Below are 27,591 nucleotides of genomic sequence, written 5' to 3'. Positions count from 1 at the left end.
TAGTTGGGTGTCATCTTCAGTCACTTTTGTAGCTTATACTCATATATATATATACTTATATGTTGTATAGATACTTCATGCTTGTGCTTATGTATGCTGTTATGACAAAAGAAAGAAAGAAAGAAAGAAAGAAAGAAAGAAAGAAAGAAAGAAAGAAAGAAAGAAAGAAAGAAAGAAAGCTCAGTATTTAACAATAGCTTAGCTTCTTTATTTTCTATAGGATCCTTCCTATTTAAACACTTTGGCTACTATTTTGTGCCAGACTTAATGCTATCTCAAGCCATTGTATGAATTTTGTGGGATGGACTTTTGCAAAGAATAGGGAAGAGGAGTTTTAAAACATCTACAATACTAACTCCATGCATACACAATGTCCTTCTCTATCTGCCCAAATTAGAAAGATTAGCATAATTACATTTTTCAATTTCCCATTTGTTTTATTACAGTATTCCATGAACTTGTGGCATGCATTACTTTTTTCTTCGTGTATTTATTTTCCAGCTTTTTTTTTAAAAAAAGATAGATGTTTAGCAATACTGTTGACCTCTGTTCTTTGTGAATAACTTAGCATATTGTGCTTTTTGACATTATGTTCATTAGAAGAAGAAATAGATTTTCATTGCCACTGAATTAACCCTAATTGCAGGAGTTTAAACTTGTGTGAGGCTAAGGGTCATATCCTGAAAACCCTGCTTGGATAATGAGATAGTTCTTCAGTTAATGTCGTTATATACTTGCATTTCTTGGCCAGTGCCTCAGATTCTGTAGAACACACAATTATTTGGAAGAAGGTTCTCCTGAAATGGGTGTATTTAGTTTTCTGTAAAAGGTAGAAATAGAACATTATTTCAATTTTGAATTGAGTCTTACTTTCATATATGCACAGGACTGAAAGACTGGGACGGTATTCCCTCATGGCCTTGTGATAACATGATGCTTACATAAGTTTTAGGATCAACTTTTCTCCCACTCCATAGAAAAGGCTGTAAAGAGACCTGATGTAGTATGGTAAATAGAATAGAATAGAATAACAGAATTGGAAGGGACCTTGGAGGTCTTCTAGTCCAAGCCTCTTACTTAGGCAGGAAACCCTATACCATTTCAGACAAATGGTTATCCAATCTCTTCTTAAAAACGTCCAGTGTTGGAGCATTCACAACTTCTGCAGGCAAGTTGTTCCACTGATTAATTGTTCTGTCAGGAAATTTCTCCTTAGTTCTAACTTGTTTCACTCCTTGATTAGTTTCCACCCATTGCTTCTTGTTCTACCCTCAGGTGCTTCGGAGAATAGCTTGACTCACTCTTCTTTGTGGCAGCCCCTGAGAAATTGGAACACTGCTATCATGTCTCTCCTACTCCTTTTCATCAAACTAGACATACCCAGTTCCGGCAACCATTCTTTATATGTTTTAGCTTCCAATCATCTAATCTTTGTTGCTCCTCTCTGCACTCTTTCTAGAGTCTCAACATCTATATAAACTATAACATAGTTTACCTTATTGTATAAGGTATGTGGTGGAATGTAGTCTAGAGTCTCAGGAGGGAGGGGCTGGTTCCCAGAGGGCAAAGAGACAGTAGAGCTTAGAATGTCTGGTAAGCAGGTAGAGGATGAAGATCCCTAGCAGTTCATAGAGTATATCTATAATCATGCAGATAATTATTTTAGACTGGCAAGATTTATTTGTAGGCAAACAACAATAAACAAACCACTCAGAAGTAACTCCATGTGTCATTCTTGTTCTGTTGGACCTGATATCAGTCTTGCCAAACTCATGGCAGTCATGTTATGCACCTTTCCACTGATCAGCTGGAAAGTATGTTATCTTGATAGGAGAAAGGAGCACAGGAGTGAAGAGATTCATAGGCAGTGGTGGGATTCAGCCAGTTCGCACCACTTTGGGAGAACCGGTTGTTAACTTTCTGAGCAGTTTGGCAAACGGGTTGTTGGAAGAAACCATCAGGGCAGAAAACTGGTTGTTAAATGACTTGAATCCCACCACTGTTCATAGGGTGTCCTGAAGCTTCTGCAGAGGATCGGACAACTGGATGAAAGTGTTCTGAATTAGAAAAACAGAAAAATTTGCACATACCACATTGCCTTTCATTTCAAGTTTTTCAGATTTCTGTGAAATTGAATTATATAGTAAAGAGTAAAATATTCATGTGTTTTAATGTTTCCATTATAATAGTTTCATTGCCCTGAATAGTAAAGATTCCATGCTGAATTCTTAAATGCAATTATTTGGATGGATCTTACAAGTCACCATTTTTTAATGTACAGTTGGATCTGCTACCTTGTGAATCAAATTTAACACCACAGAAGACACATAGTTTAAGTTCTACATTAGAAACACAGATGCATTGATTACTTCTGCAGAACTGAGATCAAAATAGCTTAGAGCAGTGATTCCCAAAGTGTGAGCCGCGGCTCCCCAGGGAGCCGCGCTATCGTCATGGGGGCGCCGCGGAATATCTGCGCCCGCTGGGTCTGGCGCTGATGCGCCATTTCTGGGGCGTCTGGTGCGCATGCGCAGTTGCAGGTCGGATTTCCGGGGGAGCCGCGGGCGAAAAAGATTGGGAACCCCTGGCTTAGAGCATAAGAATACTCCTGTTGGATCAGGCCTAGACCTACCTTATTTCAGTATTTTGTTTCTCAAGATAGTCAACCAGACTTTTAGCCTTTGAGAAGAACAGGGAGGAAACTGCCCCACTTTACAATGAGGTGGGGCTGTGTGGAGAGAGTTTCCTCCTTTAAATTCCTGGGAATCTATCTCAGTGAAGACCTCACTTGGAAGATCAACACAACCCAGGCGGCCAGAAACTTTCTTAGAATCTTGCAAAAAAACCCAAAGTGGAACAACAACTGTTGACTACCTTTTACCAGTCCACAATAGAAAGCATCCTCACTCAGTGCATTACGGTGTGGTATGCTGGCTTGACAGCCGCGGATAGAAAAACATTACAGAGGGTGGTGAGCACAGCACAAAACATCGTGGGCTGTCCCCTGATACCACTAGATGACATCGCTTGGGCTTGCTGCCTTAGAAGAGCGAGGAAAATCCTCAGGAGCAACTCACACCTTGGTCAGCACTTCTTTATTCTTTATTCTTTATTCTCCTTCCATCGCCTGGATTACTGCAATGCTCTCTACATGGGGCTCCCCTTGAAGGGCATCCGGAGGCTGCAGTTAGTTCAGAATGCGGCTGCTGGTTATAGAGGAGCCCTCGTGGCTCCCGTGATGACACCTATCCTGCGCAGACTGCACTGGCTACCTGTGGCCTTCCGGTGCGCTTCAAGGTGTTGGTAACCACCTTTAAAGCGCCCATGGCATAGGGCCGGGTTATCTACGGGACCGCCTACTGCTACCGAATACCTCTCACCGACCTGTGCGCCTCACAGAGAGGGACTCCTCAGGGTGCCGTCAGCTAGACAGTGTTGCCTGGCGACGCCCAGGGAAGGGCCTTCTGTGGGGGCTCCCACCCTCTGGAACGAACTCCCCCCAGGACTCCGTCAACTTCCGGACCTCCGAACCTTCCGTCGCGAGCTCAAGACGCATTTATTCATCTGTGCAGGACTGGCTTAGATTTTAAATTTAGATTTTAAATTTATAGATTTTTAAATTTACAGGGGTTTAAATTTGGTTTTAAGATTTATATTTATATTTTTAATATTTGGCATTAGAATAAGTTTTTTAATAGTTATTTTAATTGTATATAAATGTTTTATGTGCCTGTGAACCACCCTGAGTCCTTCGGGAGATAGGGCGGTATACAAATTTGAATAAATAAAATAAATAAATAAAAATAAAAAGGAGATATAGAAGCATAGGCAGCCACACAAACAGGCTGAAGAACAGTTTTTATCCATAGGCTGAATGAAAAATAACTACAACAACATAGTACGATTGACTTGCGGGATTGGTGCGACGTGCAATAAATTCACATGGTGCAATTGGATTGGGTGAGTATTAGCAGGATGCATTGAGATAGGGATTTTTTTTTGTCTTTCACCATGAGTTGTATTGTGTTGGGGGGGTGCACGAAGGGAGGCTCAGCCAATCTCATAGTATACATGTTGTACTCTGACAATAAAGGTTTGAATTGATTGAATTGAGGTATCTCTGCTGATGTACTCAAGCTAGAGATGGAGGCATGTCCTTCTTTATTTTTATTTATTATTTATTATATACCACCATCTCACTATTCTTCTTGTACCGTTTCTTCCCTGGAATTGAAGGTACACTGCCCCTCATCCAGACTTAAAATCTAGTCTAAAAACAAATACGCCTTGATAAACCTGTTCTCTATTAATTTACCTAATCCTCTTTTAAAGCTATTTCAATTAGATGCCATCATCTTATCCCTTCTTAAATAGGTTTCCACCCATCAGGTTATGCGCCGTGTGAGGAAATTCTTTCTTTTGTCCTAAATTTCCTTTCAATTAGTTTCTTATGTGATTTGGAAGTATATTTTCCTCCAGGAAACAATGATCGTGAGGTTTTTCTAATAGATATTAGCATTCATCAGTTCTTGTTTCAACCCTCATTGGGAAAGTTTTATCTCGACCCTAAAATAAATGTGGTGAGATGCAACCCACAAAGAAAGCTTTAAGGGAAAAGAGATGGCTTACAGAGAAAGAGGATGCTCTGAACATAATGGGGTTGCTATATCACATCCTCTATTATTCATTGCCCTTTCTCTTTGCAGGGTCAGTTTGCAACTACAAAGATTAGACTAGAGGCTTCTCCTTTCATCAGTTTCGAGAACGGATTTGCTGGATTGCAATTCTCCGCATGTGGCTTATATATGATATAGGTAGTACATGGAATACAAAGAAATCTTTCTAGGATGAACTTCTGTTACTTGGTTAAAATCATCCAGAAATAAAAGAGTAAGACCAAATAAGCCAAATTCAGCTGTGGACTGTTGCAAAGAAAGAATTAGCAATGTTTTCTATCCTCATCTTCAACAGTCACATTATTATAAAACAACAACAACAACAACAAAAGGCTGCATAGTTAAAGTGCAAAACTTCAACTTGCATTTCACCGATCATGGCAATAGAGCTGTTTCTATAAAGTATTGATAATCACAATGTTTTAAAAAGATGGATGGATATGGAAGGTGTGGGAATGACCCAGAGAAGAGGGATTTAAGGGAAGGTCAATAGGCCTTTTGTAGTCTGCCTCTCTTCAGAAGTCATTTGATTGTAGTTCTCAGAGTTCCCAGGAAATACATCCAAAGTTTCAGAATAGTTCAGAATAGCTCATAGAATAATAGGGCTTGAAGGGACCTTGGCGTTCTTCTAGTCAACTCCCAGCTCAAGTAGGAACCCATATACCACTCTGGACAAATGGCTGTCCAGTATCTTCTTGAAAACCTCTGGGTGTTCCATTGATAAATTGTTCTCAATGTCAGGAACTTTCTCCTTAGTTCTAGGTTGGATCTCTCTTTAATGATCTTGCACCTGTTACTTCTTGTTCAGGTGCTTTGGAGAATGGGCTGACCCCCACTTCTCTGTGACAGCCTGTCAAATATGGGAAGACTGCTATCATATCGCCCCCTAATCCTTCTCTTTGTTAGACTAGACATACCTAGTTCCCTCAATCGTTCATCGTATAATTTAGCCTCCTTAGTTCTTCCCATGCTCCACTGACCCTGATGGATACCAAACATTACTGCCTTTAGTGTATATTACTTAGGTAGCAAAACATTTATTCATTTACCAATAGGTCAGGGTTCTATCATTGATAAATAAACATCTGAGAATAAGGAAGAAGCCGTTTGGTTCACATTTTTGGGTGGACCTCCCTCATGTGGGTTTCCGTCAGCATTGCTGAGATCTCTCTTCATTTGCTTCATTTCCCTTCGCTCAATAGAAAGCCAAGAGTCCATCTCAGATTGACAAACAATGAAAAAGGCACCAAGAAACAATCCTGTCTAATGTCCATTTTCCCAAAGCTGACCAGATATTCAAACTAGTGGTGAGTTTCCCCCGGTTTGGACCGGTTCTTGCAAATTGGTAGTAAAACCAGGGGGAGGCTCTGCCCACCAACCCCAACGTCAACAGGAAGCTTCTGCACATGTGCAGAAGCAACCGCGCGCACACGCGATCCTCCTGCAAACCAGTAGTAAAGGTAAGTAGAACCCACCCCTGATTCAAACAGACCTGGTTTCCAGATCATGAGGTAATCCCTAAGTGCCATCGAGAAACCCTTTAGATCCATCATGCCCTTTTGGCAAAACATCTTAGTAGATCCATTCTCTCTATGGTTACTAGGACTCCCATCAGCCATGTAGTTCTAGGAAGTGATCTTATTCTTTATAGAATTATCCTCAAAGAAAAAATTCTTCTTTAGAAATCTTGTTCCTCATATTAAATTAAGTGAAACAGGCTGAGCTGTAAGTCGGAATTAATAAGGGAATGAAATGCATGTGAATGACATTTTTCCCTTATGATTATAGCATAGCGTGATTATAACTGAATATTTATTATTAGTGATTATTTGGACTTCTCACATTTCCCTCTCGGCTCATGCTGTATTAGTGTTCGGTGTGGTAATGCTAAGATGAAGGGGGAAATTCAGTTTTTCTCCATCCTATCTCTTTTCACACTGGAATTAAGAAATTTTGTCATGTACTTTTGTTGTGCTTCTTCAGTAACCATGACTCACCTTAATACCACAGTTTGACATTAGAAGTCCCTCCAGAGAGGAAGAAAATCATTGAGAAATGAGTTGGATAAAGGTTATTAAACCGGCACTTAAAATTCTAGTCCTGCACATTTTATTTTAGCTTCTAATTAAATGCCAAGTACAGAGAGGCAGATTTTTTTTTTTTAGTATACACACATGCTGATTACACCTTTATCAGAAGGAGAAAATTCCAGAGGGAATTTTAATTTTATTCCCAAGACCTAACTTTTCCTTCCTTGTGTGTGTAGAATGCTCTTTCTCCAGAACCGGTGGGAACGGGTGGCCTTGACTTCTGGTCATGCAGCCATATGGATCTCCAAGTCAAATACAAGTGTCTTTGCTGTGGAATATGCTAGTGTTTAGTATGGGAATGAGATCTGTCTTTGAGAAATCATCCTGTGAAATTTCAGCAGAACTGGTAGCTGAATATAAGCTAATTGTTTAAATAAGGCATTATGATGTGAGTTAATAACATGTGCATATATCAGTGCTTATAAAAGTTTCATTTAGAATCCCATCGGACTCTTCCTAAGTGTTAACTTAAATCTTAGTTTAACGTGAGTGGAAGGCGCTTATCAGCTTTCCAATTACTTTCCATCCTCTGGATTATAATAAATAAGAGAAAAGAAACCGGAAGAAACAAACTATATTAAATTGCTTTGGCATCAAAGAATCAATACCGAGCATTTGGGTTTAAACTGAAGTAAATATTTAATCAAATTTGATTTAAAATATTTAAAATGTAGTCAGCGTAGGGGAAATGGAGACATTTCAAGAGATCAGTATGTCTAGTTTAATGAAAAGAAGGACTGGGGTGACATGTTAGCAGTGTCTCAATATCTCAGGGGCTACCACAAAGAAGCGGGAGTAAAGCTATTCTCCAAAGCACCTGAGGGCAGGACAAGAAGCAATGGATGGAAACTAATCAAGGAGAGAAGCAACTTAGAATTCAGAAGAAATTTCCCAGCAGTTAGAACAATTAATCAGTAGAACAACTTGTCTCCAAAAGTTGTAAATGCTCCAACACTGGACAACCATTTGTCTGAAATGGTATAGGGCTTCTTGCCTGAGCAGGGGGTTGGACTAGAAGATCTCCAAGGTCCCTTCCAACTCTATTCTGTTCTGTTCTGTTCTGTTCTGTTCTACTCTACTCTACTCTACTCTACTCTACTCTACTCTACTCTACTCTACTCTACTCTACTCTACTCTACTCTACTCTACTCTACAAATGCAGATGAAAGAATGTATGTTCTAAGGAATGAAGGTTTTTTGGAAGAATAAAGAATGCTTGAATGTAAAACTGAGGACATATCGTTACATGGAAAATGAGAGTTGGGTATGGGTGGAGAAATATGAATGTAAATTGAATGCATTTGCTCTAGCTAGCAAGTAGCTGTGGCTAGCGAGATGGGTAGTGTATAAAATAAATAATAAACAAACAAACAAGCAAGCAAATAATACTAAAATATGTGTTAATTAACAGTAGTGTGTATTTATGGGAATGGAACAGATAGGATCAAGAAAGAATGAGGGAGGGCACAAGGTGTTATTTCTGTCATCCCTTGAGATTCAGTCCATCAAGTGTCAAATAAATACTTGACTATCCATTCACAAACACCAATAAAAGGATTTCCGGAGAGCGTGCCAGAATCCAGGAGATAGCAGATTAGTCAGAATAAGAGTATGCAGTCTTAATAGGTGCAGAAAAGCATTGACATTCGTACTGCCATTTCAGATAGAAACCTGAATGAAGGCTCATACCATTGTCAAGTCATCATACTGTAGTTCTTTCCCTTTTTTTGCCAAAATTCCGTCTCTTTTTGCCTTTCATTTACGTTACATATATATAAAATCTTACAATCCAATTCTCTTGACACCAAATAATGAAAAATAGAGCAAGGATTATGAGAAGAAAATCCATTTCGTTTGATCTTTTTTCTTTAAGAGCATTATTATGCTCTCTCTCTAATTTCTAGTGGCAAATTAAATGCATTAGTTTTAGAAGTGAGCAACATTCCTCACTTATTTTTATCTGGGCCCCAAACTTATATATTATAGTGCATTATGTTGGAGTGGTTTTTTTTCTCTTTTTGTTTAAATTCTCTAGGATTATGAATGGGTGTGTCAGACTAAACAGCTGTATAGGTACTATTTTGAAGTCTTATGCTGAACTAGACATATTTTAGATAATAATAGCTCTTTTAAAAGCTTGAGGGTATCAGAAGAGCAACAAGAATTATGCTAAATAATTTCTCGTCCTACCTCCCCTCTCAATCTTTTGTGATGTAGAAAGCCTATCTTGAAATATTGATTGTTGCCTTAAATCAAACCCACTGGTGTTCCTTTTCCATAGTAATTTGGTTGGGTAAAGTAATTTTATTTTAAAATGTAAATTTGGTTTATTGATATTGTGTCACGTGAGTTCATTAAAAAATATTTGGAATCAGCTTTAAAGGGAAAGATTCATTTTTTTAGTTCCTGGAATCTACTCTTGAGAAGAACTACATCCAGAGATGACAGAACATCTATTGGTATGAAAATTGTTCCAGTCTCACGTCTCAAAGGATAGCTTGATGGAAGACTGCTCAGGATAAGCCAGTTATTAATATTTAGAATCCAAATTGCAGTGATTATCACTCTGGATTTGAGCCCATCAATTGGAGATCAATTTTTGGTGAAATTATCCTGGATACTTTTAAATGAGCAGCTGCATGGATGTGATATAATAATATGACTTTGATAATTAAAAGTGGTACTGGTATTTATTACTATTTTTCCTATTGGGTTTTTTTTTTAGAGGACAGTTAATGTTTATTGGGGAATGTAGAAATGTTTGTGGAATATTCTTTACTTTGTTTTTTCCATACTTACTTATGGGACTGAAATCACTTTGAAAGTTGCAACCTTCTAAAACTTATAAATATTGACAAAACACCAGTCTGCAGAAATGTGGATGTGAAGGCAAGAAGAAATGACCTTGAGGAACAGGAGGAAGAGCTGCTACCAAGATAACAGTCTGCTAAAAGAAATCTGAGTCTGGACCAGATCTGTAAACCGGGAAAGCATCCAGACAAGACCCACCTTACTTCTCACAAAGATAAAGGGAGAGAAAGCACTTTTAGGCTTACAAGAGCCTGTTGTTATAACCTTATAACCTTATAATAAAAATGGCATTAGCATGCATGACTTCAATTTCCTAGTCCAGTCTACCTTGAAGGATTGACAGTGAAGGAATTGAAATGACAATGAAGCTGTGCAGGATAATTTCACAGCTCAGTGAAAGAAGATTTGAGGAAGATCCAGATTCCATTCTTCAGTTTTCCCATCAATATGATCAGATGCAAGTCCATCTGCTTTCATGGAAAGCTCTGAGAGAGAAGGACAAAAACCATATCAACCAAGATGGACAAATAAGATCAATTCTTCAGGAAGGATTTAGGAACAACTTGCTCAATAACATTTATGATTAGTATACTGACTTTATCTGGTAGAGGGGATTATGGCAGTGGTGGAATCCCTCCTCAAGACAGACATCTTGTTCATCAACATAATTCATTTCCTCCATGCAGGTAGTGGAGAGAATGTTATTCTGTTATGGTCCTTTGAAATCAGCTGCAATAGCAATAGCATTTAGACAGCTTCACAGTGCTTTTCAGCCCTCTCTAAGTGGTTTACAGAGTCAGCATATTGCCCCCAACAATGTGGGTCCTCATTTTACCAACCTCAAAAGGATGGAAGGCTGAGTCAACCTTGACCCGGTGAGACTTGAACTGCAGGCAGCCGGCAGTCTCAGAAGTAGCCTGCAGTACTGCATTCTAGCCACTGTGCCCACTGCAGCCAACATGGTTCCCTTACATTATGGGAGTAAGAGGTTTTGTGGGAGAGAGAGGATTAAGGAACTAAGGGACTAAGATGACTGATCAGAAGATTTGATTTGATTTGATTTGATTATGCTGAGATGGGAGTATTATTTCAATAGCTGGCCAATTCAGCTGATCTCAGCTCCAGATACCAGTATATATATTGAGGTATTAACTTGATCAAGTAAAGTCACTGTGCCAGGTAAATCTCCACGAGAATGCTACTTCATAATCTAAGGGAGGACTTCCCTGATTTATTAGAGCAGATTTTGTAGTGCAACTGATTATAAATATATTTGCATAATTCAGACAAAATTCATTTTTGAATCATTTATTCAGTCAATCCATCCATTTGCTTGATGAATTGAACTGGTTTGGCTCAAACCTTATTTGCTTCCTTGATTTGAATTGGATCAATTTGAATTGGACCCAAGCTGAAGATTTGAAATAAGCCACTTCTGTCTGAACATCCAAATTATCGGAATCAATTTGGAGAAGTGCTATTCACTTGGCAATTCAAATGGACCACCTGATTTAGTTGAGAAAATCAGTTGGGAGATTTGATCAAATCATTTTTATATCACCCCTCTGAAACCCCTCCGACATTGGCAGAGCCCACATAAATATGCTGAGTTGACTATACAATTCATGTTGTGCCATGTGAAAAATATCTCAAGTTATATTCTTTTTGTATTGCTGTCTACCCTGAAGTATATTGCAGCCATAGAAAACTGTTGTTGCTTTTTAATCACAACTCACCATCTCTGGGGTTGTCCCTTTAGGAAATACTTGTATGTTATAAGAGAGAAAAATAAATGAAACAAGCATCACACGTAGGTATTATTTGCTCAGACATTGTTTGTACATCAGTTGACTCAAATTAAGCTTTCTTAACATTCAGCAGTAAAGTTATACAAGCATTCAAGTAAAATTGAAAGGGTTGGGGTGAGGGGCAGCTAATTTTTCATACAACCATACTTTTAAGTATGTGCCAGAGCTCCGATTGTTGTCAGCCCCGGAAAGGATTAATATTTTTGTTATGTGCATGAAGGAAGGTCAGTGTAGCTTTAAAAAGCTCTTTAAACCTCAGCAATTCTTAATTCGTAAAAGTTAGTAGTGCATTACAAGAAAGAACTAAATTCCTATCAAAAAGCTAGATGTTTCCAATTTTGCCTCTAGCATCCACACACTTGTATTAAATAGATGAAGCTAAATGAACAGCCGTGTCTCCAGTAAATGTCACCATAGTAAATTGCCATAAAAAAGAGAAAGAATAGGATTTAATGTACAATCATTCCTGTTCCCAATCAATCAATCTCTGCTGTTTGAATTTACAGCTTTTAATAACTTCAGCAAAAGATTGCACCTAGTTCTATCATGTTTTAATATTGTTTTCTTTCTTTCTTTCCTTTCTTCCTTTCTTTCTTTCTTTCTTTCTTTCTTTCTTTCTTTCTTTCTTTCTTTCTTTCTTTCTTTCTTTCTTTCTTTCTTTCCTTCCTTCTCTTTCTTTCCTTCTTTCTTTTTTTCCTTCCTTTTTTCCTTCCTTCTTTCTTTTCTCCCTTCCCTGTCCTGTCCTGTTCTTTTCTTTTCTTTCATTCTCTTCCCTTCAATTCTGTCCAATTCTTGGAGATTGCCTAGGCAAGTCCCTGCAGTTTTCTTGGCAAAATTTTATAGGAATGATTTGCCGTTGCCTCCTTCTTCCTAGGGCTGAGAGAGAGGCTTTCAAGTTTACCCAGCTGGCTTTGTTCTAGGAGAGACTAGAACTCACATCTTTTGGTTTCTAGCCTGATACCTTAACCACTACAACAAACTGGCTCTTCCTTCTCTTTCTTAGTCTTAGGCAAATCCTGGCTGACAGTACAGCTTGAGTGGAGTACGGAATTTCCCTAGTATAGTAACAAGACTCTGTCTTGGTTTAAAAAAGAAAAAGAACAACTCTAGTCATTAGAGGGCTGTCTATCTGTCTGTCTATCACTATCTTATATCTATTTATCTCTGTATATGTCTGTCTATCTGTCTGTCTGTCTATCTATCTATCTGTCTGTCTGTCTGTCTGTCTGTCTGTCTGTCTATCTATCTATCTAGCTAACTAGCTAGCTAGCTAGCTAGCTATCTAATTTATATAGCTGCCTATCTCACAAACAAGTGTGATGTATTGTTATATATTATTATTATGATTGAAAAATAACAAACATATTTATTAAAGCTCTATATGGCTTAATGCAACTTTTGAACCTCATTTTTAAAGGCAAGTCATCAGTGTCAGTCAATAATATTTGTGATGCATCTTTAAATGTTCAGTTGACTGAGTTTCATGTTTAATGAATAAAATCATCATCGTCATCATCATCATACAGGGCCCTCTGGTGGCTCAGGCTGCTAAGACAGTCTGTTATTAACACAGCTGCTTGCAATTACTGCAGGTTCTAGTCCCACCAGTCCCAAGGTTGACTCAGCCTTCCATCCTTTATAAGGTAGGTAAAATGAGGACCCAGATTGTTGGGGGCAATAAGTTGACTTTGTATATAATATACAAATAGGATGAAGACTATTGCTAACATAGTGTAAGCCACCCTGAGTCTTCGGAGAAGGGCGGGATATAAATGCAAATTTAAAAAAAATATAAGGCACCCTTTCACAATGTTGAAGAAACACTGTACTATCTAGTTAGCTGCTGCAAGAACTTTGCACAGACTAACTGCGTACAATGGCATGACAAAGTAGCAACAATAGTGCAATGGGATATCTGCAAGAAATACCATTTGCCTGCAAGCAAGAATCGTAGAATGATAAAATAGACAAAGTAACAAAAAAATAAAGATTCAATAATTGTTGATACGAAAGACAAAGTAGCATGGGCAGTGGATGGAGCAGCATCTGGAGACAGCAGAATAGAAAAAAAAGAAAGATCACAAAATACAAAATGTGTGGAGCAAATCAAAAACTATAAAGACCTGCAAATAAAAGTAGAATAACCATGGCAAAAGAAAGCAAAGACAGTACCAATAGTAACAGGCTCCTTGGGTGCAATCCCAAGCTTATATCCTGCAACAACACCTCTAATATCATCAAACATCTGCCTATCCCAGGTCCCAAATGCCAAACCCAGTCTAAACATCTGGATGACTGTGGAACCAACCATAATAATATCACCTTCCAAGTTTTGCCTCCCTTCCATATAGCTGCTAAAGTTCTGAAACACTGCATCAGAAAGATCCATCCCTGTTTTAGGTTTACTATATTAAGGAAAGTTTAAAAGGGATTGGGAAGTCAAATTTCAAGTCATTAGTGGCTTATACAGTTCCCCGCTTCTCTTACATATTTGTGAAGTTACTCTGTTCTTTCTGCTAGCTCTTGGATTCTGCAGGATTTGCATTTTCTTTAATGCAATTTCAAGCTGGTTTCTAGAAAGTTTAGAAAAAGGCACCTACAGATGAAAACTGAGTTTTCAGATTCAGAGTGAATGTGAAACTGTCACTTTTATTTATTTATTTATTTATTTTTGTCACAACATCATACAAAAAGATTATATAGTATATACACATATAAACATATATAGGAAGAAGAAAAGAAAAACAATAGGACAGGAACGGTAGGCACGTTTGTGCGCTTATGCACGCCCCTTATGGTCCTCTTAGGAATGGGGTGAGGTCAATAGTAGAAAGTTTTTGGTTAAAGCTATTAGGATTATCTCTATATGAGCTCAAGCACAAAGGTACGTCTTTGACAAGTATTGACTATTTTTTTTTCTTTGTTCTGATCAGCTTCTTAAGCTTAGCTGTAAATTTCTAAGGAGTCTTCTGCTTGAATTAAGGGATGTTGTTATCCTTCCAGATTGAGTTGAGTTCCTTAATGTGTACAAGATTGTAAATAAAGTTTCTTTAGCAAGCTTTTGCAAATTAGATTTTTAGATTTCTTTTTTTATTATTATTTGCATTTATATCCCGCCCTTCTCCGAAGACTCAGGGCGGCTTAGCAATAGTCTTCATCCTATTTGTATATTTATATACAAAGTCAACTTATTGCCCCCAACAATCTGGGTCCTCATTTTACCTACCTTATAAAGGATGGAAGGCTGAGTCAACCTTGGGCCTGGTGGGACTAGAACCTGCAGTAATTGCAAGCAGCTGTGTTAATAACAGACTATCTTAGCAGCCTGAGTCTGTTGATTGGAGGATGGGAATTATCTTATTACATTCAAGTCAACTTTGCAAGACTTGAGATGTGTTCCATTTTGTCTGGTTTGGGTTTGGTAAAATTCCTTGGAACTCAACTCAAGGCTGATTTTGTAAATCAAGTTGATCCTTTGCTATCAGGTTATCCAAGAGGATTTTTAGCATGAAAACATGCTAAAATACGCCTACTCAGGGGTGATATTTACTTACCTTCACTACTGGGTCTCAATTGTGAGAGTGTATGCCTCCTCCACGTATGTGCAGAGCCTTCTGCACATGCACAGAGGGGCAAAAACAGGATGTGATGACATCTGGGCGGGTGGGTGGAGCCTCCCGCCGCCAGCACTACCGGATCTTGTGATCCTGATAGAGCCGGCTGAATTTCACCACTGGGCCTACTGTGGAGTCCTAAAAAATGATTATTACCACTCAGTTAACAATATTAAGAATAGCAAATGTGAAATTGTCAAGGTTGGTTCTCTTGTTGTTTTTTAGCTATTATTTTTGCTATGAAATATATGGGGTAAGGTCCTGTGCTTTCAATTGGACAAACCCCCTCTAATACTGAATGTTTATTGCTTGGGATAATTGCTTTGAAAATATTTCCAAAAATGAAAATATCCATTGCTTATCGATGACCTAGCTGCTTAATGTTACATCTATTTAAAACGAATTTGAACCACCATCCCCAAAAGTCACCCAACATATAAATATTATTACTGCCAGCACTGCTGTGTTGAAAACTAAATAAGCTACAAAATTGCAAATGCATGTAGAATTCTATAATGTGTTTCAATTGTTATTGAAAGTTCAATTTAATTAATTGTTTAATTAACAAAAATTAAATACAGTATTCAATACGCTTAGCTCAGGTTTTGTTTAAACACTGTTAGGCAGGTAAAGATTCTCCGCATTTGAATCGCTTTCAAATTCTGTTCATATCTCCTTTGATTCTTAATACCCATTAAATAAATTGCTATTAATCATTCAGGGCCTTTAACATGCAATTCAGCTGACCAATGGCATGGCCAAGCCAGCAACCCTAAAATGTGTAAACAATATACAAAGACATCAGGACAGCTATGAAAAGTGTGCGAGCATGTATTTATTAATGGAGATGAAGAATTTGGATGCTGGAGAAATACTGCTAGGTTTAATAAGCCTGCAACTTTTATTTATGAGCATTTAGCAGAAAGTAGCTAACTTTAGCTGGCTCATTGTAGGTCAAACAAGGGTAGTTCAATCAGCACATGGAGTGGAGGAATTCAGTTTAGCTCCTTACTTCAATTTTTTTTTTTTTGCTCAAATGCAAGTGACATGTAGAGTTCAAGCTAACTACTTTATTATGTTCTGCCCATAATACAGGAATCTTCCAGAATTGCTTGGCTGGGAACAGATAGATAAGGTTCCATGGAGCTTAGAGGGATCCTGTATTAGAGGGCAATGTTACAAGACTAATCCTTCACTTGCTGGCAGGGCATTTCCCAACATCTTTTATGATGAAATTATTTTTCTTTTCACTGTATTGTATAAATGAGGAAAAGTGAGGTTACGCAAGGACAACCTTTGTTCCATCTGCCTGCAGAATTACAAAGTCATAAATTGTCCCTTGGTGTTTCTTGTCTGGACTACCTTTTAAAGGGTGACACCTATGATAATGGGAATGGCAGCACCAATCCCACTCCATATTTTTCCCCATAAAGAACATTTTTTCCAGCATGTTTTTCAACCTGCAGGAAATGGCAGCATCCCTTGTGAGGGTGGGAAACTGTCACACACAGTCATTCCTCATTTTGGTGTAGCATCTGTGTAAAATAGGCTGAATATTTTCTCTGAGATGATTTTGGAAGGACACAGCCGCTCTGATATTGGCAAATATATAATATTGGCAAATATATACATATGCAGGTGTGTCTCTACTGTACATACATAGTTATAATGTATATGCACACTGTCTATGTACATAGACAAGGATGAAGAATGTTGATTTTCAAAAGTAAGTTCTTTAAGGGAAAAAGGAACTGGTCCAAGCCATTTCCAGATTTCCTTTCTATGTAGGTAGTGGTTGCCTGGTCCTCCTTTGGTATCTCTTTAACATTAATACAATGCTGAGTTTGGAAAAAAAAATGAAACAAAATCTCAGAAGAAACATAACACAGTCACAATAATCAGCAGCATTTAAACCAGTTAGAGATCAAAACATGATATTAACTTCCAGGTTGGATACAGGTAGCTCTCGACTTACAAAAGTTCATTTAGTGACCGTTCAAAGTCACCGAAGAAAGAGATTTAGGACTGTTTTTCACATGACCATTGAAGCAGGGTCACATGATCAAAATCCAGATGTTTGGCAACCGATTCATATTTATGATGGTTGCAGTGTCTCTGGCTTATGTGATCACCTTTTGCATCTGACAAGCAAAAATCTAAATAATAAATAAATAATAAATCAATCAATCAATGGGGAAGTTAGATTCGCTTAACATCTATGTTACTTAACATCTATGTTACTATGTTACTAATCTATGTGATTCACTTAACAACTGTGGCAAGAAAGGTTGTAAAGTGGGGGAAAATCACTTAACAAATGTCTTGCTTAGCAACAGAAATTTTGGGCTCAATTGTAGTCATAAGTGGGCAACTACCTGTACTATCTTTAAAGGATACTATTTTCATCAATCATAAGGAAGTTGTCATTGACTCCTTTGGAGGAATGTTGTTCGTTGCAGTGGAACCACAACAAGAGACCCTCTTCATAAACTCAATTTTTTCAATGGTGAAAAAAGTAAGATTCTACATTTAGGAAAGAAAAACAAAATGCACAGGTACAGTTTATATGGTAACCTTGCTCAATTGTAGTAACTGTGAGAGGGATCTTGGAGTCCTTGTGGACAAATATGAGCCAGCAGTGTGCTGCAGATGCCAAACACAGTTCTAGGCTGCATAAACAGAGGGATAGAATCAAGATCACGTGAAGCGTTAATACCACTTTATAATGCCTTGATAAGGCCACACTTGGAATACTGCATTCAGTTTTGGTCACCATGATGTAAAAAAGATTCTGAGACTCTAGAAAGAGTGCAGAGAAGAGCAACAAAGATGATTAGGGGACTGGAGGCTAAAACATATGAAGAACAGTTGCAGGAACTGGGTATGTCTAGTTTAATGAAAAGAAGATCTAGGGGTGACAAGATAGCAGTGTTCCAATATCTCAGAGGCTGCCACAAAGAAGAGGGAGTAAAGCACCTGAGGGTAGAACAAGAAGCAACGGGTGGAAACTAATCAAGGAAAGAAGCAACTTAGAACTAAAGAGAAATTTCCTGACAGAACAATTAATCAGTGGAACAACTTGCCTCCTGAAGTTGTAAATGCTCCAACACTGGAAGTTTTTAAGAAGAGATTGGATAACCATTTGTTTGAAATGCTATAGGGTTTTCTGCCTAAGCAGGGGGTTGGACTAGAAGGCCTCCAAGGTCCCTTCCAAATCTGTTATTCTATTCTATCTCAGTCAAATATGTCTCAGGCTATGTTGTGGCATAGGAAACATTCTTAGAAGATAAGCATGTTGGACCCGTAGAAAGTTATCCCTAAATTATATCCGGAATCAAATTGGAATGTAGTGTTTCACTTAGAAATTATATGTTCTAATGCTCAACCTCTATCCATATGATTTTCAATAGCATGAGAAAAATATCTGTAAAAATGTGTTAAACCGCTTGGAAGGTCAGCTGTTGACTGCAGTGTAGATTTGTAAATTCCAAACATAGTTTACAGAAGAAAGCATTATAAAGGTTTCCCATCTCATGGTGGGTTAGGAAGAAAAGAAAGCATAAGGTTACAACATTAATCTGGAATGATTATAGTCTGAGATAGAGGAGAGAATAAGATGTTTGAGAATTCATGGTGTGTGACACTCTAGGTGAAAGCAAGTTTACCAGCTGTTCAACCAATACTCTAGTTGATAAGAGGGCAGCACAATGTACAGAAAAAGTCTGTATGCTGATCCTTTCACGGAAGAAATGATTTAGCAGAAAATATTGATCTCAAATATTTTCCAGTCCTCAGAGCTTTGGGGAAAAAGGCTAATTCAATAGGTTTTCTAAAATTTCCCTTAGGAGTTTATGTTCTTCACATTCTGAAGCCTGCATTGATATTGCATTCCTGAAGACTGCTAACTGGGTTAGTAGAATGACATTGCTCTTGCTTATTCTCAAATACTACCAATGGCCTGCAATTATTTCCATCAACCACCTTTAGACAGGTTAGGATAGTCATTTAGATGTAATACAAAGCTGCAGGAAATAGCAATTCTGGGTCAACAATGCTATACACTCAGTTCCTGGAAAATAAATCAGACCTACTTCAAGTCTTATATATACACAGATAATTGCAGCTGTGATTTATTATGGTCTTGGGAAAAAATCAGTATTTATATTTAGCAGAAAAAGAATAGTATTTAGAAGTATATTAGACTTAATTAGGCTTTAAACAAACAATATAAGCTATAAGTCTGGGGGACATTAAGAGAAATTCACAGCAGCTGCACATGTAGGAGTCACAGTGCTGTGAATTTTTCCAGCTGATTATCAACTGATGAATGGGTACGCTGGGGGTCGTCAGGAAAGAAATTTAGTTTTCACACCTGTTGGCAACCTATGGTTCACATGTCTGTACAACTTTTTAAAGTTTCAGAATAAATGTTCCACCTTGCTATCACGGCACACAGAAAGCTGAAATTTGATGGATCTTTAGCCTGTTCCAGGTCTGTTATTCTTAGACTTCTGGGATCTTTAAATTGATGAAATAGATTGTGGTTTGGCTTATGAAGATATAGAGAAACCATTGGTTATTTAAAAAGTGCATATGTAGTAACTGAAGATACATTTCCTCATTCTGGAATTTATTTATTTTTTATTTTTTTATTGAAAGAGTTTTTTTTTAAAAAAAAAAAACATTTTCCCCCCTTTTTTCCCCCTCCCTCCCAAAAAAAAACAAAAAAAACAAAATGCCCCCCTCCCTCCCCCACCCCCCGGCTTCCCGGGTCAATCACAAGGTAAAGTTATACATAAACCAAACATAGAATAAAATTTTCCCTTCCAATCCAAATAACCACATCCAAAGCTTTTCGTCTCCCAACCCCCTCCCCATTACATAAAATAACTTTCTAATTATTCAAAGGCAATCTGATATTTCTTAATCTGATATCTGTTTTGTAGATAATCAATCCATTTTTTCATTCTGGAATTTTGACTTACCAATGTTATTTACTGATGGTGGCTAAATCATGGATCTCTACAGCTATCTGATAAACAAATCCAAACCTGATATTATTCATTTGACACATAAAGTAACACAATAGCTTGTGGTTTCTTTCTTTCCATTTCTCTCATTTCAGGGTGATTCATTTAAAAATTGCACATATTTGCAAACAGACAAAAACAGAACAATCTGCATGATAAATATAACGTATAGATCTCTAGACGTTTGTAGGTGGTGAGGAGAAAGGAGTTTTAATGGTTTAATTTAGCTATAAATCAGAATATAGTTGCCTATCAATTCCTAATACTCCAATTTATAAGATGTTGTATAATGTTCTCAATTATCCAGTTCTCTAGTGATAACGGTATTCATCCCTCTCCAATTTTCCTTTTTTTTTTGTTATTGTTTTTTGTTTTATGACTGGACTTTATCTGATATCTGGTCAAAAAAACTACTTAATGTATATATAAAGATTAATGCAGTCTGTAGCTAATCCATCTCTTCAAAGTGAATCCTCAGATGCTTTTCAGAATAGCTTGACCCTCTTTTTTCTATGTAAAGGTAAAGATAAAGATTCCCCTTGCACATATGTGCTAGTCGTTCCTGACTCTAGCGCAGTGCTTCTCAAATAGTGGGGCGACTCTGTAAAGGGGGGCGCGTTTGACCTCCGTAAAGGGGGGGCACGTTTAATAATGATACTATTTACAGTCGCGCGGGGGGGCGCGAAAAATGTTTTCTTCTTCCTAGGGGGGCATGACAGAAAATAATTGAGAAGCACTGCTCTAGTGGGTGGTGCTCATTTCTGTTTCAAAGCCGAAGAGCCAGCACTGTCGAAAAATGTCTCTGTAGTCATGTGGCTGGCATGACTAAATGCCAAAGGTGCATGGAATGCTGCTACATTCCCACCAAAGGTGGTCCCTATTTTTCTACTTGCATTTTTTATGTGCTTTCGAACTGCTAGGTTGGCAGAAGCTGGGACAAGTAACAGGAGCTCACCCCGTTACGCAGCACTAGGGATTAAAAGTCATCGCTCAGTGACAACCCCTCAACTATTGGAAGACTGCTATCATATCACCTTTAGCCCTTCTCTGCGTTAGACTAGACTTATCCATTTCTTCCCTAACAGTCATCATATGGGGGGAGGGGCCTTGATGCTCTCTGAGCTTGATTGTTTTCTTGCAGACGTTTCATTACCCAAACTTAGGTAGTCTTATTTTAATAATGTTACTTAGTTTGGGTACTGAAACATCTGCAATAAACAAGCAAGTGCAGAGAGCACCAAGGACCACTCATGTCAACCCTGAGCTACAAATATTCTCCGTTATTAGCTCATCATATGGTTTAGCCTCCAATCCCTTGCTGCTTAATTAAGCTACATTCATATATGATTGTGTTTTTTTCTTGCAGGCTTCTGGGATCTTTAAATTGATGAAATAGATTGTGGTTTGGCTTATGAAGATATAGAGAAACCATTGGTTATTTAAAAAGTGCATATGTAGTAACTGAAGATACATTCCCTCATTCTGGAATTTTGACTTACCAATGTTATTTACTGATGGTGGCTAAATCATGGATCTCTACAGCTATCTGATAAACAAATCCAAACCTGATATTATTCATTTGACACATAAAGTAACACAATAGCTTGTGGTTTCTTTCTTTCCATTTCTCTCATTTCAGGGTGATTCATTTAAAAATTGCACATATTTGCAAACAGACAAAAACAGTACAATCTGCATGATAAATATAACGTATAGATCTCTAGACGTTTGTAGGTGGTGAGGAGAAAGGAGTTTTAATGATTTAATTTAGCTATAAATCAGAATATAGTTGCCTATCAGTTCCTAATACTCCAATTTATAAGACGTTGTATAATGTTCTCAATTATCCAGTTCTCTAGTGATAACGGTATTCATCCCTCTCCAATTTTCCTTTTTTTTTGGTTGATATATATTTAATTATGTATATATAAACTACTTGATGTATATATAAAGATTAATGCAGTCTGTAGCTAATCCATCTCTTCAAAGTGAATCCTCAGATGCTTTTCAGAATAGCTTGACCCTCTTTTTTCTATGTAAAGGTAAAGATAAAGATTCCCCTTGCACATATGTGCTAGTCGTTCCTGACTCTAGCGCAGTGCTTCACAAATAGTGGGGCGACTCTGTAAAGGGGGGCGCGTTTGACCTCCGTAAAGGGGGGGCACGTTTAATAATGATACTATTTCCAGTCGCGCGGGGGTCGAAAAATGTTTTCTTCTTCCTAGGGGGGCATGACAGAAAATAATTGAGAAGCACTGCTCTAGTGGGTGGTGCTCATTTCTGTTTCAAAGCCGAAGAGCCAGCACTGTCCAAAAATGTCTCTGTGGTCATGTGGCTGGCATGACTAAATGCCAAAGGTGCATGGAATGCTGCTACATTCCCACCAAAGGTGGTCCCTATTTTTCTACTTGCATTTTTTATGTGCTTTCAAACTGCTGGGTTGGCAGAAGGTGGGACAAGTAATGGGAACTCACCCCGTTACGCAGCACTAGGGATTCAAGCCATCGCTCAGTGACAACCCCTCAAATATTGGAAGACTGCTATCATGTCACCTTTAGCCCTTCTCTGCGTTAGACTAGACTTACCCATTTCTTCCCTAACAGTCATCATATGGGGGGAGGGGGCTTGGTGCTCTCTGAGCTTGCTTGTTTTCTTGCAGACGTTTCATTACCCAAACTAGGTAGTCCTATTTTAATAATGTTACTTAGTTTGGGTACTGAAACATCTGCAATAAACAAGCAAGTGCAGAGAGCACCAAGGACCACTCATGTCAACCCTGAGCTACAAATATTCTCCTTTATAAGCTCATCATATGGTTTAGCCTCCAATCCCTTATTGCTTAATTAAGCTACATTCATATATGATTGTGTTTTTTTCTTGCAGGCTTTTAGGTAAGAGTTGGAAAATTCTGGGTGACCATATGGGGCACCAGAAAGAGATAAAACAACCTGTTATTCATGATGGTTCTTAGTAGCCATTTGGATTTTGGCAGCCAGATACAGTAACAGTTGTGATCTATGGTGCTTGAGCAAGAGAAGAATGGTTATATAAAAGCATCAAAATCTATACAGCTGGAGAGCACTGTCTCTTCCCCAGGCACCCAGAAAAAAATATAAACCTGCTGTCCCAAAGGTGCTTTTTCAAAAGGCAACTGGATTTCCTTGTTTTTCTTTGCTGGCTGAAGAAGCTTCTTAGATGAGAAGCTTCTTAGATGCTGGCTGAAGAAGCTTCTTAGATGAGAAGCGAAACCTCTTCAAAGAAAAACGAGAAGGTCCACTTGCTTCTTGAAAAAGCACCTTTGGAACAACTATGACCTGGATGACTGAGAATCTCCAGGGACATTTATAAATCTTCTCTTTCTCCCCCTATCCCCAAGCCCCCAATATGACTTAGTAAGCTAAACCACAGTGTCCTGTAACTAGAGAACTGGAGTAAAGTCACTAAATCAAACAGTAGCTTTGGCTGGCTTGTATAGATTTGCTCCAGCTGTGACCATGTTTTAATGTCAGAGCTGTTGACTAAGTTCATGTCTTTATAGGAGTGACACAGATTAATTCTACTCCCTGTCAAGAAATGGTCTTTTTTTCTATTGCTGTGGCTGTGAACTCTTCCATATTCTTGTGAGAAAGCATGAGATTAAATCCGTCACTACTATATTCTTTTTTTTTAATTAATTCAACCACCAAACTAATAATTTTCTGGTTCCATTTTCCCCTGTCTGGTCTGCAGATTAATTAATTAATGTCAATTTAATTAGTTAATGCATCTACTGATGAAATATGCTCTCGCTCCAGCTGATACGGGTGACTGTTGAATTCATCCTTACAAATAATGGGAAGGAAGGAGGTCAGCTCCTTACGGGGAAAAATATTCTCTGAATAGCAGGTCATAATGCTGCTAAAGATGTGGGTAATAGTTACATTATATTATTAAGAATTATCTTCCTTTTTCTTTTTTCTCAGTGTAGTAACCCATGGCAGCTAACAATCAACCAGTTGACAATTAAAAAGCAATTGAATGATCAAGAGAAGCGATGGGCATTTGATTGGATGTCTTAGGTTCTACCTTAGTAAAGTTCTACATTTAGGCAAAAAACCCAAAATGGACAGGTACGGTATATGTGGTACTTTGCTCAATAGTAGTAACTGTGAGAGGGATCTTGCAATCCTAGTGGAAAATCACTTAAATATGAGCCAGCAGTTTGCAGCAGCTGCCGAAAAAGCCAACACAGTTCTAGGCTACATAAACAAAGGGATAGAATCAAAATCACGTGAAGTGTAAATACCACTTTATAATGCCTTGGTAAGGCAACACTTGGAATACTGCATTCAGATGGTCGCCATAATGTAAAAAGGATGTTGAGACTCTAGAAAGAGTGCAGAGAAGAGCAACAAAGATGATTAGGGGACTGGAGGCTAAAACCTGTGAAGAACGGTTGCAGGGACCGGGTATGTCTAGTTCAATGAAAAGAAGGACCAGGGGAGACATGATAGCAGTGTTCCAATATCTCAGGAGCTGCCACAAAGAAGAGGGAGTCAAGCTATTCTCCAAAGCACCTGAGAGTAGGACAAGAAGCAATGGGTGGAAACTAATCAAAGAGAAGTAACTTGGAACTAAAGAAAAATTTCCTGACAGTTAGAACAGTTAATCAGTGGAACAACCTGCCTCTAGAAGTTGTGAATGCTCCAATACTGGAGGTTCTATGCTATGCTATACTATGCTAATGCTATGCTATGCTATGCTATGTTATACTATGCTATGCTATGCTATTCTTCAAAACCTTCTGGAAATACATTGTTTTCATTCCTGTATCTAGCAGAGAAGTGCACTTGAAGTCCTACAGAGTCCCTTCTGACTTTATGTTAACATAACATAACATCAGAGTTGGAAGGGACCTTGGAGGCCTTCTAGTCCAACCCCCTGCCCAGGCAGGAAACCCTACACCATCTCAGTCAGATGGTTATCCAACATTTTCTTAAAAATTTCCAGTGTTGGAGCATTCACAACTTCTGAAGGCAAGTTGTTCCACTTATTAATTGTTCTAACTGTCAGGAAATTTCTCCTTAGTTCTAAGTTGCTTCTTTCCTTGATCAGTTTCCACCCATTGCTTCTTGTTCTACCCTCAGGTGCTCTGGAGAACAGCCCGACTCCCACTTCTCTGTGGCAGCCCCTGAGATATTGGAACACTGCTATCATGTCTCCTGGTCCTTCTTTTGTTAAACTAGACATACCCAGTTCCTGCAACCGTTCTTCATATGTTTTATCCTCCAGTCCCCTAATCATCTTTGTTGCTCTTCTCTGCACTCTTTCTAGAGTCTCAACATCTTTTTTACATCGTGGCGACCAAAACTGGATGCAATATTCCAAGTGTGGCCTTACCAAGGCATTATAAAGTGGTACTAGCACTTCACGTGATCTTGATTCTATCCCTCTGTTTATGCAGCCCAGAACTGTGTTGGCTTTTTTAACAGCTGCTGCACACTGCTGGCTCATATCTAGATGGTTATCCACTAGGACTCCAAGATCCCTCTCACAGGTACTACTATTGAGCAAGGTACCACATATACGGTACTGGTGCATTTTGTTTTTTTGGCCTAAATGTAGAACCTTACTTTTTTCACTGTTGAATTTCATTTTGTTAGATAGCGCCCAATGTTCAAGTCTGTCAAGATCTTTCTGTAACTTGAGCCTATCTTCTGGAGTGTTGGCTATTCCTGCCAGCTTGGTGTCATCTGCAAATTTGATGAGTTCCCCATCTATCCCCTCGTCCAAGTCATTGATGAAGATGTTGAAGAGTACTGGGCCTAAAACAGAGCCTTGGGGTACTCCACTGCATACTTCCCTCCATGTGGATGTAGTTCCGTTGAGGACTACACGTTGGTCAGCCAGTTACGAATCCATCTGGTGGTGGTGCTGTCTAACCCACATTTTTCTACTTTATCTAGTAGTAGGTTATGGTCTACTTTATCAAATGCTTTACTGAAGTCCAAGTAAATTATATCAACAGCATTCCTCTGGTCTACTAATTTTGTCATTTTGTCAAAGAATGCGATAAGATTAGTCTGGCATGATCTGTTTTTGACAAACCCATGTTGGCTTTTGGTTATTACTTTGTTTGCTTCTAGGTGTTCGGTGATTCGTTGCTTGATTATCTTTTCCAGAATCTTCCCCGGTATTGAGGTCAGACTGATAGGTCTGTAGTTTCCTGGATCTGTTTTTTTTCCTTTTTTGAAGATGGGAACTACATCAGCTCTTTTCCAGTCCTCTGGCAGCTCCCCTGTGCTCCAGGATCTTTGAAAGATATAGTTCAGTGGTTCTGAGATCACGTCTGCCAGTTCCTTCAGAACCTTGGGGTGTAATCCATCCGGTCCTGGTGATTTGAACACGTCTAGGGTAGACAGGTGTTCACTTACCATTTTCTTCCCTATTTTAACTTGTGTTTCTAATCTGTTTTTTGTAGTGCTGTTTTTGATAGGTTGGATTGTTTTTTCCTTTTGTGTAAAGACAGATGCAAAATATGAGTTAAGTAGATCTGCTTTCTCCCTGTTGCTTGTCATCTTCTTGCCACTTTCTCCCAGCAATGGGCCAATTGTTTCCTTGACTTTTTTCTTGTTAACAGTTGTACAGGTAGTCCTTGATTTACAATCACAATTGACCACAACATTTCCATTGCTAAGCGAGATGGTTGTAAGTTTTGCCCCGTTTTATGACCTTCCTTGCAACGGTTGATAAATGAATCACTGCAGTTAAGGTACGTAACATGGTTCTAAAGTGAATTTGGCTTCCCCATTTCTTGTTAGAAGGTCACAGAACATGATCACATGAATCTGGGACACCCCAATCAACCCATAAATATGAGCCAATTGTCGAGCGTTCAAATTTTGATCATGTGACATGGGGATGCTACAACAGTTGTACATGTGAAAAATGCTCATAAGTCACTTTTATCACTGCCACTGTAACTTCAAATGGTCACTAAATGAATGGTTGTAAGTTTTGCCCATTTTATGACCTTCCTTGCAATGATTGATAAATGAATGACTGCAGTTAAGGTATGTAACATGGTTCTAAAGTGAATTTGGCTTCCCCATTACTTGTTAGAAGGTCACAGAACATGATCACATGAACCTGGGACACCCCAATCAACCCATAAATATGAGCCAATTGTCGAGGGTTCAAATTTTGATCATGTGACATGGGGATGCTACAACAGTTGTACAGGTAGTCCTTGATTTACAATCACAATTGACCACAACATTTCCATTGCTAAGCGAGATGGTTGTAAGTTTTGCCCCATTTTATGACCTTCCTTGCAATGATTGATAAATGAATGACTGCAGTTAAGGTATGTAACATGGTTCTAAAGTGAATTTGGCTTCCCCATTACTTGTTAGAAGGTCACAGAACATGATCACATGAACCTGGGACACCCCAATCAACCCATAAATATGAGCCAATTGTCGAGGGTTCAAATTTTGATCATGTGACATGGGGATGCTACAACAGTTGTAAGTGTGAAAAATGCTCATAAGTCACTTTTATCACTGCCACTGTAACTTCAA

This window comes from Ahaetulla prasina, chromosome 2 (assembly GCF_028640845.1).
Source record: "Ahaetulla prasina isolate Xishuangbanna chromosome 2, ASM2864084v1, whole genome shotgun sequence".
NCBI lineage: Eukaryota > Metazoa > Chordata > Lepidosauria > Squamata > Colubridae > Ahaetulla > Ahaetulla prasina.
The sequence above is the reverse complement of the archived record's forward strand: the minus strand, read 5'-3'. Positions refer to the sequence as shown.